Here is a 12,142-nt window from a genome sequence, read left to right on the forward strand (position 1 = left end):
CAAGGCAGTTGACTAAACCCTAAGAATGGACAGGCCACTGTTACAGCAGAGGTATTGGAATATAAATAGAAAAAGATACAGGTAGCTGTCTGACAAACGGCTTTAGGAGAAACAAGTATAATTAGCCATATTATACTGTGTCCAAAGGAGAAATATGTAAGGCTCTGAGCCTTACCCTGACCCTCTGTGATCATCTGAGAAATATTGTTTATGTTTCAATCCTGTTAGAACCAGACAAGCCACAGCAGGACCCCTGGACCCAGGAGGCCAGCAGAGAGCAGGGAACAGCCTGAGCGAATGGAAGAGGGTAAGGCTGGCAACTCCTTGCTTGTAACCTACCTGTTCCCTAAGCCATCTGCCCTTGCAGATCCCTGATTAGCAGCCCAGAGCAGCTAGGGAGACGTGCATGGGCCTTTGAAACACAAATTAAAAGACTACTGGCTGTAAAGCTGTTTCTCTTCCTTCTTCCCAAGTGGATTAGGTTTATAAAGGATGTATGGAGTGCTTTTTCTGGCTGGCCCCACACCTGCTGTTCCCACACAGTAGCTGGAGGACATTGTCAGAGGCTCAGGGAGTGATGATGGCCTGGCTTCCAGAAAGACAGTTGAAAACTCAGCTCCAAGGTAAGCTCCAGAGCAGAGACCCTGCAAATTAGTCTTTTGGCCTGGTTGCCATGGAGACAGACAGGCAGCAGCTGTTGGGGAAAAGGAAACTGCAGCTTCAACATCTAGGATTCTGAAACAACCGTGGTGGGGGAGGGGGCCAGACACCGCCCTTCCTTCTCAAGATGTAGAAGCCCCTGCCTGTCCCCCAACTCCTGGGTTCATAGGATACAAAGCGAGAGACAATGGCTACACTGGATACCGAAGCCTGTTTTCCTGCTTCCAGACCAGTGCCCTCCCCTCTACACCACCACTCCTGCTCTGTTTTTGGAGCAAACAGATCTTCCAGTGCTGAGCTCCTGGGCCCTGGGAGGCTTTCCAAAGCCACCTTCTTGGCAGGATAAGTCATTAGTGATGAATCTCAGCATGTTGGCCCCTGGAGGCCAATTTGGCCCAGAGCTCTTTCACCTTCTCTCTGGAAAGTCTGGCAATGGCTGTGTCGATCTGTGTGACCAGCCATTATCTAAGAAGGGAGCTTGAAGCTGAGCCCAGAGGGAACTCGGCAAATGATGGGGTTTATTTTCCCCTCATTTGATTCTATGGTGATATTAATTTGTGGCCTCTCCATCTTGCTGCCGGGCTGGCTGCCCTTCAACCCAGACTTCCCTGGCCTGGTGGAAACAGTCCTTGGCTGTCCTCTCCCCTCTAGGTTATCTCTAGAAATTTAAGGTGGGAGAGGAGGGGCCTGGGATCCAGGTCACCTTAGTCCACTTTCCCAGCAGAGCTGCCAGGAGGTGGTGGCATCTCAGTGTCTCAGTTTCATCCTCTTCAGTAAAAGGAGACATGAGGCTGTATTATCTGGGGCTTTGAGTTCCTGTGCTGTGCATGTGAGAGACCTTATATAACAGAACAGAGACCTAGTGTGGAGCAAAAAGAGAGGACGGAGAAAAGCAGAGGCTGCTTCTGGCCAGCCAGGACTTTGGTGTTCCTGGTTTAATTAGGAGGCCAGATCACATGTAGGCATTATTAAAGAAAAAAAGAGGGGCACAATGCTAAGGAATGTAAAGGAAATTGAGAAAAATGATCCACTACCTTATACTCCAATCCCTTTTTGCTAGTGAAACCACTAATAATTTTTTCGTGCATCCTTTAAGGTCTTTGTTTTCACTTTCCCCCTTGTATTACTGTTACTTTTAAATTACACAAATCATATGAGAACCCATTGTTATAAAAAATGCAAATACTATAGATAAACTTAAAGTCAAAAACAATTCACCTTTGTTGTCTACTTATTTAACCAGATAGCTGTTGTTAACAATTTAATGTCCTTGAATACATATATAGTTTGTTTTTCTTTCCTTAGTATATCAATGCAATTATAACATGCATTTTGCTTTGCAAATTGCTTTTCCCATCATGATAATTCCTAGATTTTTTTCCCCATAGTAGTAAACCCACCCCATTCTGTATAACTGCTGCTCCATTTCTACATTACAGACATTCTGTAACTTATTTACATGATCTCCTCTAATAAAAAAAAGCTATTTATAATCCTGTTATTAATAATAATGCTTTGAGCATTTGTACATCTATTTACACATGGTTTATTTCTAGAGTAGAGTTGCCGGGTTAACATGTTTGTTTATCTGTAGTTTTTCTAAATGCCATGGATATTTATTTTTGAGTATTTTGTTTTGCTTTTTTAATTATCCAAAGTATAAAAGGCCATTGTAAGGACACTGAAAAGTAGAGGAAGCTACTGGGAGGGGATCACTCACAGTCATTCTATTCAGTAGCCACGACTATTTATATAATTTTTGGCATGTTTTCTTCCAAGTATTTTTTCGTGTGTGCCGGGGATCGAACTTGGGACCTTGTGCTTTCGAGGCAGGCGGCGGAACCACTGAGCTAAATCCCCGACCCAGTGAATCTAATTTTATTAAGTTTAATTTTGAATTTCTACTATGTACCTATGGTATGAAATTCAAAGGTACTAAAGGTTACACAGTGAAAGGAATGCCTTTCTCCTACTTGTTCCTTTAGTAGTGGCAATATGATTATCTATTATCTTCTTGTGTGACTTTCTTTGGGGGCAAAATTTTATATATAAAATAAAATTAAATAAATATATTAATTATATATAATCCACTTTTCATATAGAAAGTAGCACATCAGATACATTTTCATTTTGCTCCTTTCACTCAATATTTCTTGATGATTGTTCTGTATATAAAAGGGGGAGTTTGGTGCAGTGCTACATGCCTGAAATCTCAGCTACTAAGAAGGCTAAGGCAGGAGGATTGCAAATTTGAGCTCAGCCTGGGCAACTTAGCAAGACCTTATCTCAAAATAAAAAATAAAATAAAGAAGGGCTGGGGATATAGGCCCTGGGCTCCATTTCCAGTACCACAAGAACTGAAATAAATAAAAGACTGCCTTGGGGCTGGGGATTTAGCTCAGTGGTTCTGTCACCTGCCTTGCAAGTGCAAGGACCAGAGTTCGATCCCCGGTACCAAAAAAAAAAAAGTAATAAAAGACTGCCTCATTTTCTAAAAATGAAGCATAGGGCCTGAGATTTAGCTCAGTGGTTCTGCTGCCTGCCTTGCAAGCGCAAGGTCCTGAGTTCAATCCCTGGTGCCAAAAAATAAAAAATAAAAATAAATAAAAATGAAGCATAGAATTTTTGCTGATGAGTATGTCATAATTAAGTCAATTTTATGGATACATGCAAGGTTGTTTTCCGTTTTTCATTATTGCAACAATTCAGTAATGAATGTCTGCACTTCCGTTTGATTATGTACTGGTGCCACTGTGCCCATCTGTAGAATAGATTTCTGTAGGTGGAATTGCTGAGTCCCAGGCAATGGCCACTACATGTTGATAGAATCTGGTGACCATTTCCTCATTAGAGGGCATGGACAGTGTTTAAAGGCCTTGATACAAATGGCTCACGCTTTCTAGAAGAGTGTCTGTTTACACTTACCACTTCCCTCTTCCTACTGATTTGCTCAAATGACAAGTTAAAAACAGGATGGTGCATTTGCAGTGTTTGTTCTCAATACTCATTTTTTTCCCAAAAGGATCTGTTTAGATTATTAAAAAGCAAATGGCTAGCTTTAAAAAAAAACAAACCCTCCTTTTTTTTCCTTTAAACCCAGGATCTGGGAGAAATTTCCTAATCCCACTTTTACCGTCATATATGTCTGACCTCGGCACGGGACTTTTCCTCGGAGAGCCTGTATTGTCTTAGAGCAGTGGTGAGGAAGAGGAGAAATAAGAAGACACTTGGTAAAGTGCTTGATACATAGCACAGGCTCAAAAACTGGTAGGTAAGGGTAAAAAAAGAAAAAGAAAAAAATACCAGGCCCTCTAGGTCACCCCAGGACGGGAAGAAAGGAGCCCCCAGGCTCAGGAAAAGAAGCTGGGCAAGGCCGGTGGTTTTGTTTTTTCCTTTAAATTCTCATGCTTGTCCTTCCTGCCCTAAAGACAAAAAAACGAAAGCTGACCCTCAGCTCCCGGGGGGGAAAAACACCACAGCCTAGGACGAGCCGGGTCCCCGCAGAATTTTGTCTTCACCAAGCGTGGAGGGACAGACCCTTGAGCTGATTCGAGGTGGGGAGTGCGAAGGCTTCTTTCCTTGCTCATTTTTACTCGATTCAGTTTTCCCCAAAGCCCACGGCCACGCAGGTGGGCGCGGCACCGGAGCCACCTCGGACCGGAGCCCAACCGGCTCCGGGGACTGTGCGTGCGACAGGGTAGTGCGGCGGCGCTCGCGCTGACCGGGTACTGGACCTCCGCCTGCAATCCGGACGCCTCCATAAAAACTGCGAGCTCCCCGGCACCCCACCCTCCAGCACAGAGCTGCGGCTCTGAAAAGTCAGCAACTGGAGACGCCATTGCCCTTCCCACCCTTGCGGTGGCCGGGGACGAGCCAGTCGCAGTGCCTGTGTGCGGCGGGGCGCGCCGCAGGTAGGGGACAGCAGATCTGCGAAGCCATTTTCTGGGCGGATTTGCAGTCATTTCTACTCTTGGTAAATCACCATGTTGGAGAATGTTTGCCATTCCCTTCCCGCCCACCCCTTGCATACTCCGTTGTCTTAATCTTAATTTTCCAGAGAGAACTGACGGGGATAGTATGGCGGGGGCCTGGGGGTGCCAGATGATGTCACCAGGAGCAGTTGACCTGGGGGTTACTCTGTTCTCTGACCCTAACCTGCTCCAAGACCCAGCGCCAGACGTCAGTCTTTTCATCTACAAAAATGCAAGGAAGGATTAAAATCAGACCGTGGCAAGTATGGGTTTTGGGGAAATGGATTACCTCAATTTATCCTTATCCAGTAAAACGGAAAATATCCATAACGCATGCCTGACAATTTTATTTCTCATTCTCTACCCTAGAAAAATGCTTACAGCACAAGTATCCAGGGAGGCTGTCCTTTTCAACTGCATTGAATAACCACCGAGAACAGCCCAAAGGTGGACAATGGGGAATGTGCAAGTAAAATAGGATCTACGTACAGAATGGGTCACCACCATGTCACAGTTGGAAGGAATAAACTGGGTCTATAGGCAGGGACCTGGAGCTCAAAATACATTAAGTAAAGGCAGACAGTTATGGAATAATGCATACAGCACAGTACAATTTTTGCAGCACATCAAACAGAATTGTGGATTTTCTATTGTTATGTTCAATCGTTTGTGAAACTATCTTTGAAAAAAAAGAATGGGAGAGACACACTACTAACTCATAAGAGTGGCTGTGTCTGGGGAGAGGAGCAAGGAGTTGTGATAGCAAATAAAGGACATAAGAAACTCCAGCTTTTTTTTCTAATTTTTTTTTGGTACCAGGGATCGAACTCAGGACCTTGTGCTTGCAAGGCAGGCGGCGGCACCACTGAGCTAAATCCTCGGCCCTGTGGGTTCAATCTTTAGGGCTGAAATAAAGAAATGCTGAAAACAAATACAGTTTTGGGGTTTTTTTGTGAATGAATACTGGGGATCCAACTAGGGCCTATGTGTGCTAAGCATGTGTTCTACCACTGAACTATTTCCCCAGCTGTCTTGTTCTAGTTTTTAAACATACAGGGAAGGGAGGCAAGAGTGACTCTGTGACCCATCAAGTCCCTCAGCTCAAAGACCCTCTGACCATCCATGTATTTATTGTAGGCAGTAGTCCTTAAGGACCTAGTACCCCCCCTACTCCAAAGGGCTTACAAGGGGCTTGGGGCACCTGCTTCAGCTCCCTCCCCAGTGTCAAGTTCTTCCCCAGCGTCAAGTTTAATCTCAACCCCTTCCACCTAAAATCCATGGGCTCTAGCCAGGGCAAACTCCCTGCAGTTTGCCTACTATATAAAGTGTTCCTTCTCTTTCAGGCATTTGGATGCACTGTTTCCCCTCTCTCTGACACCCTCTTCCCCTTCTTCTTCCTGCAGTTTCCTTGGGGTCTCACCAGCTCAGCTATCCCTTCCCTTAGCAGGCTTCCAAGGCTGAGTTAGGACTGCTCCTCTGTGGCCCCCTCAGCACTCTATGCCAGAGATCTGAGCCAATAACACATGGTAAACAGGGGCCTTCAGGGCCTGACACCTCTAGTGCCTCAGTGATCAACAGTTGAATGAATGGATAATCAGGATCAAAAGCAGCACATTCTTCTCTGGGCTGACTGAGTTCTCTGGTGCTCAACCTAGAAACCCTGAGGTTCAAGGTAAGAGGCAAAATCAAGATTTGACCTCAGATACTCATTTTGCTCATGCAACAAATATGTATTGAGAGCCTACTATGTGTCAGGCACTGTTCTATAGTAATGAAGAAGGTGAACACAGCCTCTGTTCTCATGAATCTTATAATTCAAGTCAGGAGGTAAAAGTAGAGGAGGACACTGAAAATAAAGTTGACTGCTTGAGCTAAGAATGATGAAATATACAGGGCAATAGGAACAACAGCTTGAAGGGGGAGATCAGAGGTTCAGCTTTGGACTCATTTAGTTTGGAAGCAAGTAAAGATGCAGAGCGGTAGTTGATAAATAAGTTTGTAGTTCAGGGCGTAAGCCTTGGCTGCATATATAAAAATATAAAAGTCAGCAACATACACAGCATTTAAAACCATAGGACTGCCTGAAATTCCCAAGGGAGGGATCGGGTCTAGAGAACAAGTCCAAGTACTGAGTTCTTTGACACTTAGAGGTGAAGGAATTAAAGAGGAGCTAGAAAGGGGACTAACAGGGAAGGACGAGTAAGATAGGAGGAAAGCCAGAGGAGTATAACATCCTGGAAGCCAGGTGAATCCAGTGGTTCAAAGTCAGCTGTGGCAAGGATGATGAGAACTTGGAACTGGCACTGGATTCACCAATGTAGATGTCATGAGTGATCTTGAGCAGCATCTGCAGAGCAGTGCAAGCAGGGTTTGAAAGGAGGTGATGGAGAAGAGTTGGAGACAGCAGCAAAGACATGGACAGCAGAGAAATGAGGCTCTGGAAGGAGAGGAGGGAGCCACGAAGGGGCTATAGGTGGAATGAATTGCAGTGCATGTGATGCTGATGGGAAGAATCTGGTAACATGGGAAACACTCATGCACGATGACCAAGTACAGGTTCCCTGGCTCTCCTTTCCACATTTCTCTTTCTCTTCTTCCTCCATTTTTGTGTTCTGCTCTCTTCTCCTTGCCCCATTTTCTCTTCCTGTAATGAACGCTGCTTGACCTCTCTGTGAGCAGGCACTACTGTGATTCCTTATTCCAGGCAGGATTTACCAGGCTATCTGACCATACTTCTCACAAAAGCAGTGCCACATCAGGCAACCAAACACGATGTTTTCTGTCCCAGGTGAGAACACATTGAGTGCTATAGGCCTCAGGGGCCTCTCCTGCCTGTTGTCGCCCCCACCCCGACTCCTACCTTGTGCTTTATCTCTGCCACATCTTGGGACCCAGATGATTTGTAAGGGACTCCGAGTGATATTTCTTTGAGTCCCTTGTGGCACCTAATTGGGTGCTCTGCAGGGTTTTCATTCCAGCAACATTTATTGAGTCCCTGCTATGTGTCAGTTTCTATGCATGTGTTCCAGATTGACAGCCCTTCCCCTGAGAGTCCACAGTCCAGACAGGAAGCATCAGACTGGAGGCAGATGTGCAAGCAAGCAATAGCAAGTAGACCAAGTGCTACACTAGAGAAATGTAGGGTGCAGTGAAGAGGTGATCAGAGAGGATGGCAATGAGAGGACACTTGCAAAATGGCCAGTTTTTCAGTGTGCTGGAGGGTAGGGGGCAAAGGCACAGGGGGATACAACATATAGCAGCACAGTGCTGGGAGAAGGGCAAGTCTTTTAATGGGGTTGTACCTGAGTGAGTATGTGGCAGGGGCAGTGGGAAAGGACCTCCAAGACATGGACAAATGTTGGACTATGGAAGGCTTTGGGTGCCACGGTTAGGACTTAGCCTTTGATCCCATAGGTACCAGGTGACACAGAAGGACAGGTCGGAGCTGAGAGAGAACCTTGTAGTGTCAGTGCAGCAAAGGCTGACTTGCTCTCTGCAGCTACAGCATTAGACAAAGTTTACTGATACCTAATTAGATGCCAATATTTTAAAAGTTAAAAGATGTCACAAGGAATCCTAAATTCCAGTTTCACTAGCCACCCATTGCTGCAGGACAGCCATCAGTCAAAGCCCAGCAGAAGCCCCATTACAGATTGACTTATATGCCCTAAAAAAGATTTTGAAGTCCTAACCCCTGACTGTATATGGAAACTGAGTCTTTGTGGATGATCAAGTTAAGATGAGGTCATCAAGGTGGGCATTGATACAGTATAACTGGTGTCCCCATAAAAAAGGCAGTGTGAATCTAGACCCAGATGCACACAGAAGGAAGATGAGGTAAAGACATGGGGAAAGCCAGGCATGGTGGCACACACCTGTAATCCCAGCTCTCTGGGAAGCTGAGGCGGGAGGATTGCAAGTTCTAGCCTAGTCTTGGCAATTTAATGACTTTGCAAGACTCTGTCTCCAAATAAAACATTAAAAAAAATACATAAGGGGGGGACACAATCTGCAGGCCAAGAAGTTGCTGAGGCTTCCTGAAGCCAAAAAGAAGCACAGAACAGATGCTCCCTCACAGCCTTCAGAAGGAACAGCCCTGCGAACACCCAGGTCTCAGACTTCTAGCCCCAGAACAGTGTGACAGTACCTTTGTTTAAGCTACCCAGTTTGTCTGCTTTGTTAAGAAAACCCCAGAAAAGCTATATACCTTCTTTCTCTGGCTTAGATGGGCTTGCACTCTCCAGCTTGCCCAGTCTCCTCCAGTGCTGGCCTTCTCCCCACCCTCCGCAGGGATTTGAGTAGGCTGGAGTGCAGTCCAGGGGAGGGGTGGAGCCTGCTCTGGGCCAGGGGCAGAGCTGCTGCCTACTAATTCACAAAGGGGTTTGGATCTTGGTGTCTGTTAGCAGGAGGCCCCTGCAGGTCCATAAATCATGCAGAGTTACAATTATGCATCTGCTGCTCTACCCCTTCTATTTTTTCTCTTGCACAGCATCTCATACTCCCCCACCTGACACCCCAGCCCCCCCACCTTCCCAGCTAGAATTCTGTTCAGTGTAGACATTCACCCCGCTTGGAATGGGCGTGATTTTGTTTCAACTTCCTGTGACAGCTGTAACCTCTGTTCTCACTGAATTGCTAAGATTACTGATAATGCCAACTGCTTGGAAGCTTTGTGAGGGACTGGGAAAACATGCTCCTGCCCCAGGCCATGGAAAAATGGGCTATGGAACAGCCTAAAAGTCTAATGAAATGAAGAAAAGTAGTAATTCCCATCCCCTGGTTTTTTTTTTTTTTTGGCACCAGGGATCAAACTTGGGACCTTGCGCTTGACAGGCAGGAGTTGGAACCACTGAGCTAAGCGTCCCCTTCATCCCATTCCCTGTTTTTAAGCCCTTAAGAGACCATACAAGAAGTAGCCTGGATCTAAAATGAAAACCATTCTCTATTTGGAGTCCCAGTGATACAAGGGTATGATATGTGGACCTCCAAATAATCCAGATAAGGGAAATAACACACATAAGGGAAAATATTGTAACTCCCAACGTGCTAGATAACTGAAATCCCGAGTTTGTGTTCTCTACAATTGAAGAATGAATTCTAGGAACAACAGAAGTTAAGAGTAGGAAGAATTGAGCAGGGGATTTAGCTCAGTGGTTCTGCCGCCTGCCTCGAAAGCACAAGGATCTGGTTCGATCCCGGTACCAAAAAAAAAAAGAGTAGGAAGAATTTATTGAAAGATAGCATCTATCAGATGATGGGGGGGGCTGGAAGGAGGTACCGGAAACTGGATTGCCCATGCAACCCCCCTTCTCAAAGGTGTTTTATTGCTCAAAACCACAAGGTGAGGTGGGTACAAGGTGGGACAAAACTACAGTCAACTAATAAGATTACAAATATAGTTGCTTAGGTAATATTGACTCAATAGGAAATCTTGAGGTGGGACAAAACTATGATCAACCAGTAATATTACATCAAGTATAGTCATTTAGGCAATACTGATTAAATGGAGATCAAAAGGGAAAGCTAGTCACGTAGCAAGTGTACTTGGATGGTACAAGGATTTCCCAGAAGGAATGGGCTGGGGAGATTTTGGTCTCCACCCAAGGAGATAGATGCTTGTTTAGAATATCAATCACTGCTGTTCATCCCTAGGGGAAGTGTGTGGGTGTAGCTGTTCTTTTTTGAAGCCTGGCCTTCAGTGAATGAGCCTCAGGCCACAATTGTCTTCTGTGCTGAGGGCTCTGTCCTGCCTACCTGCCTTATGATATTTTCTAGTTTAGCTGTCTACAATACCAGAAGCCCAGCAGAGGGCCCAAGATGCAACCTCACTACTCTCACATTTTTTTTTTCCTTGCTCACATTTTGAGTATTTGGAAAGGCTGGTTGGAGAAACCAATAGAAAGCTATCACTCTAGCTACTTCATTTTTTAAAAAATGTCACAGACTAGAGAGACAAGAACCTATATACAAAGTGGTACCCCAGATTAGATCCTGGAACACAGAAAGGACCAAAGTGGGAAAATGGGATATCTGATTAAAGCCAGCCATTTAGTTAACAGTATCATACCGGTGTTACTGTTCTAGTTTGAACACAGATACCATGATTATGTAAGATGTTAACATTTGAGGAATCTGGTAAAGGTTATCTGTAGACTCTGTGAACTGTCTTTGCAACTCTGAAAATAAGATTCAAAATTAAAGTTTAAAAAAAATAAAATACATTTTAAAAAAAGAGAAAGAAGTGTCCCTGGACTAGAGCTTTTTTAATTTGCAAGAGACTGGACTCTAGAATACTTATCAGACATGCTGCTTGATCATAAGCCCTAAATGCTGTTCAGTGATCAAACAGATATCAGTGAAAGAATTCAATGATTGCAGAATGTCTGTTCATTGCACTGGAGGGATACCAAGACCAAACCACCCAGGCTCCTGCCTCAAGGAGGTTTCCCTCTAGTGAGGATAATTACAATACCAGTATTCTGATGGGTCAGAGAGATTAACCAAGACATTGAAAGGAGGAAAACTTCAATACAGACAGAAGCCAAGGGACTCAAGGCTGAGGGTTGGTGCTCTGGACTGCAGGGTGTATCCTTTCATATGTTGAAGACTGCTCCCTAAGGTGATGGCATAGGGTATACAGAGGTGTAGTCTTTGGAAGGTAATTAGGTCTTGTCTTCTTTACTTTTCTTGTTGCTAAGACAAAATACCCAACACCCAAAGTAAAAGGAGGAAAGTTTTACTTAGTTTATAGTTCAGAGAGGTTTCAGTCCATAACTGGCTGGCTCCAAGGCAGGGTGGCATAAGCAACAAAGGAGCAAGGGAGGGGCCCTCTGCAGAGTCTTTCTGCCTCTTTTATCTTATGCAGACTGCTTAGGGCAGGTACCACTCCCAACTTTAATTCTAGTGCCCTTGAGCCTAGCATTGCATCATCAATCAATTCCAGAAAAAGCCCCAACTATTACTGCATGAGGCTTTGGGAGGATATCTAAACACAAGCCATTAAAGGTCTTGAGGATGGAATCTTCATAAATGGAATTAGTCCTTATAAAAAGAGGAGGAGACATGGGAGTTCTCTGCTCTCTGACATGTGAGAATAAAAGGAGAAGGGCCGGGGATTTAGCTCAGTGGCACCGAGGCTGCCTCACAAATGTAATGTCCTGAGTTCGATCCCTGGTACCAAAAAAAAAAAAAAAAGAAAAAGAAATATGAAGGAAGTGATACACTCACTATCTGTAATCAGTCACATAATACTGGATGACATGAAAAAAGAAAAAAGGATGACAACTGTCTGCAAACCAGGAAGAGAGACCTCACCAGACACCAGATATGTTGGTGCCTTAACCCTGGACTTAACCTCTAGAACTGTTTTTTTAAAAAGTTATGTATTTACTTAGAATATTTTGGTACATTTTCTTCATTATACTTTGTTCCTAACTGAATTCACAATTGGGTGCACAGTGGCTTGTTTGTTCATTTAGCATAATATCACTAATCTTTCCCCATCTCATTAA

At 44.6% G+C, this 12,142-nt stretch overlaps 1 long non-coding RNA gene across 4 annotated transcripts; it reads left to right on the top strand.

Moving 5' to 3' along the window:
- The first annotated feature begins 367 nt into the window (after positions 1–367).
- Positions 368–5,563, top strand: LOC110350420 (uncharacterized). 4 transcript variants are annotated; one of them, XR_002396982.2, is made up of 5 exons: positions 375–623; positions 3,761–3,927; positions 4,263–4,633; positions 4,718–4,890; positions 5,001–5,563. It is a non-coding gene; the product is annotated as an uncharacterized LOC110350420 (long non-coding RNA). The 4 variants fall into 4 exon arrangements; XR_015452777.1 differs by having other exon boundaries at positions 368–623; positions 3,761–4,571; XR_002396981.2 differs by having other exon boundaries at positions 369–623; positions 3,761–4,633.
- The last annotated feature ends 6,579 nt before the right edge of the window (positions 5,564–12,142 follow it).

The sequence above is a fragment of the Heterocephalus glaber genome, unplaced genomic scaffold, assembly GCF_053883595.1.
Source record: "Heterocephalus glaber isolate CG9 unplaced genomic scaffold, H.glaber_assembly_v1.0 deba00001452, whole genome shotgun sequence".
Classification (NCBI taxonomy): domain Eukaryota; kingdom Metazoa; phylum Chordata; class Mammalia; order Rodentia; family Bathyergidae; genus Heterocephalus; species Heterocephalus glaber.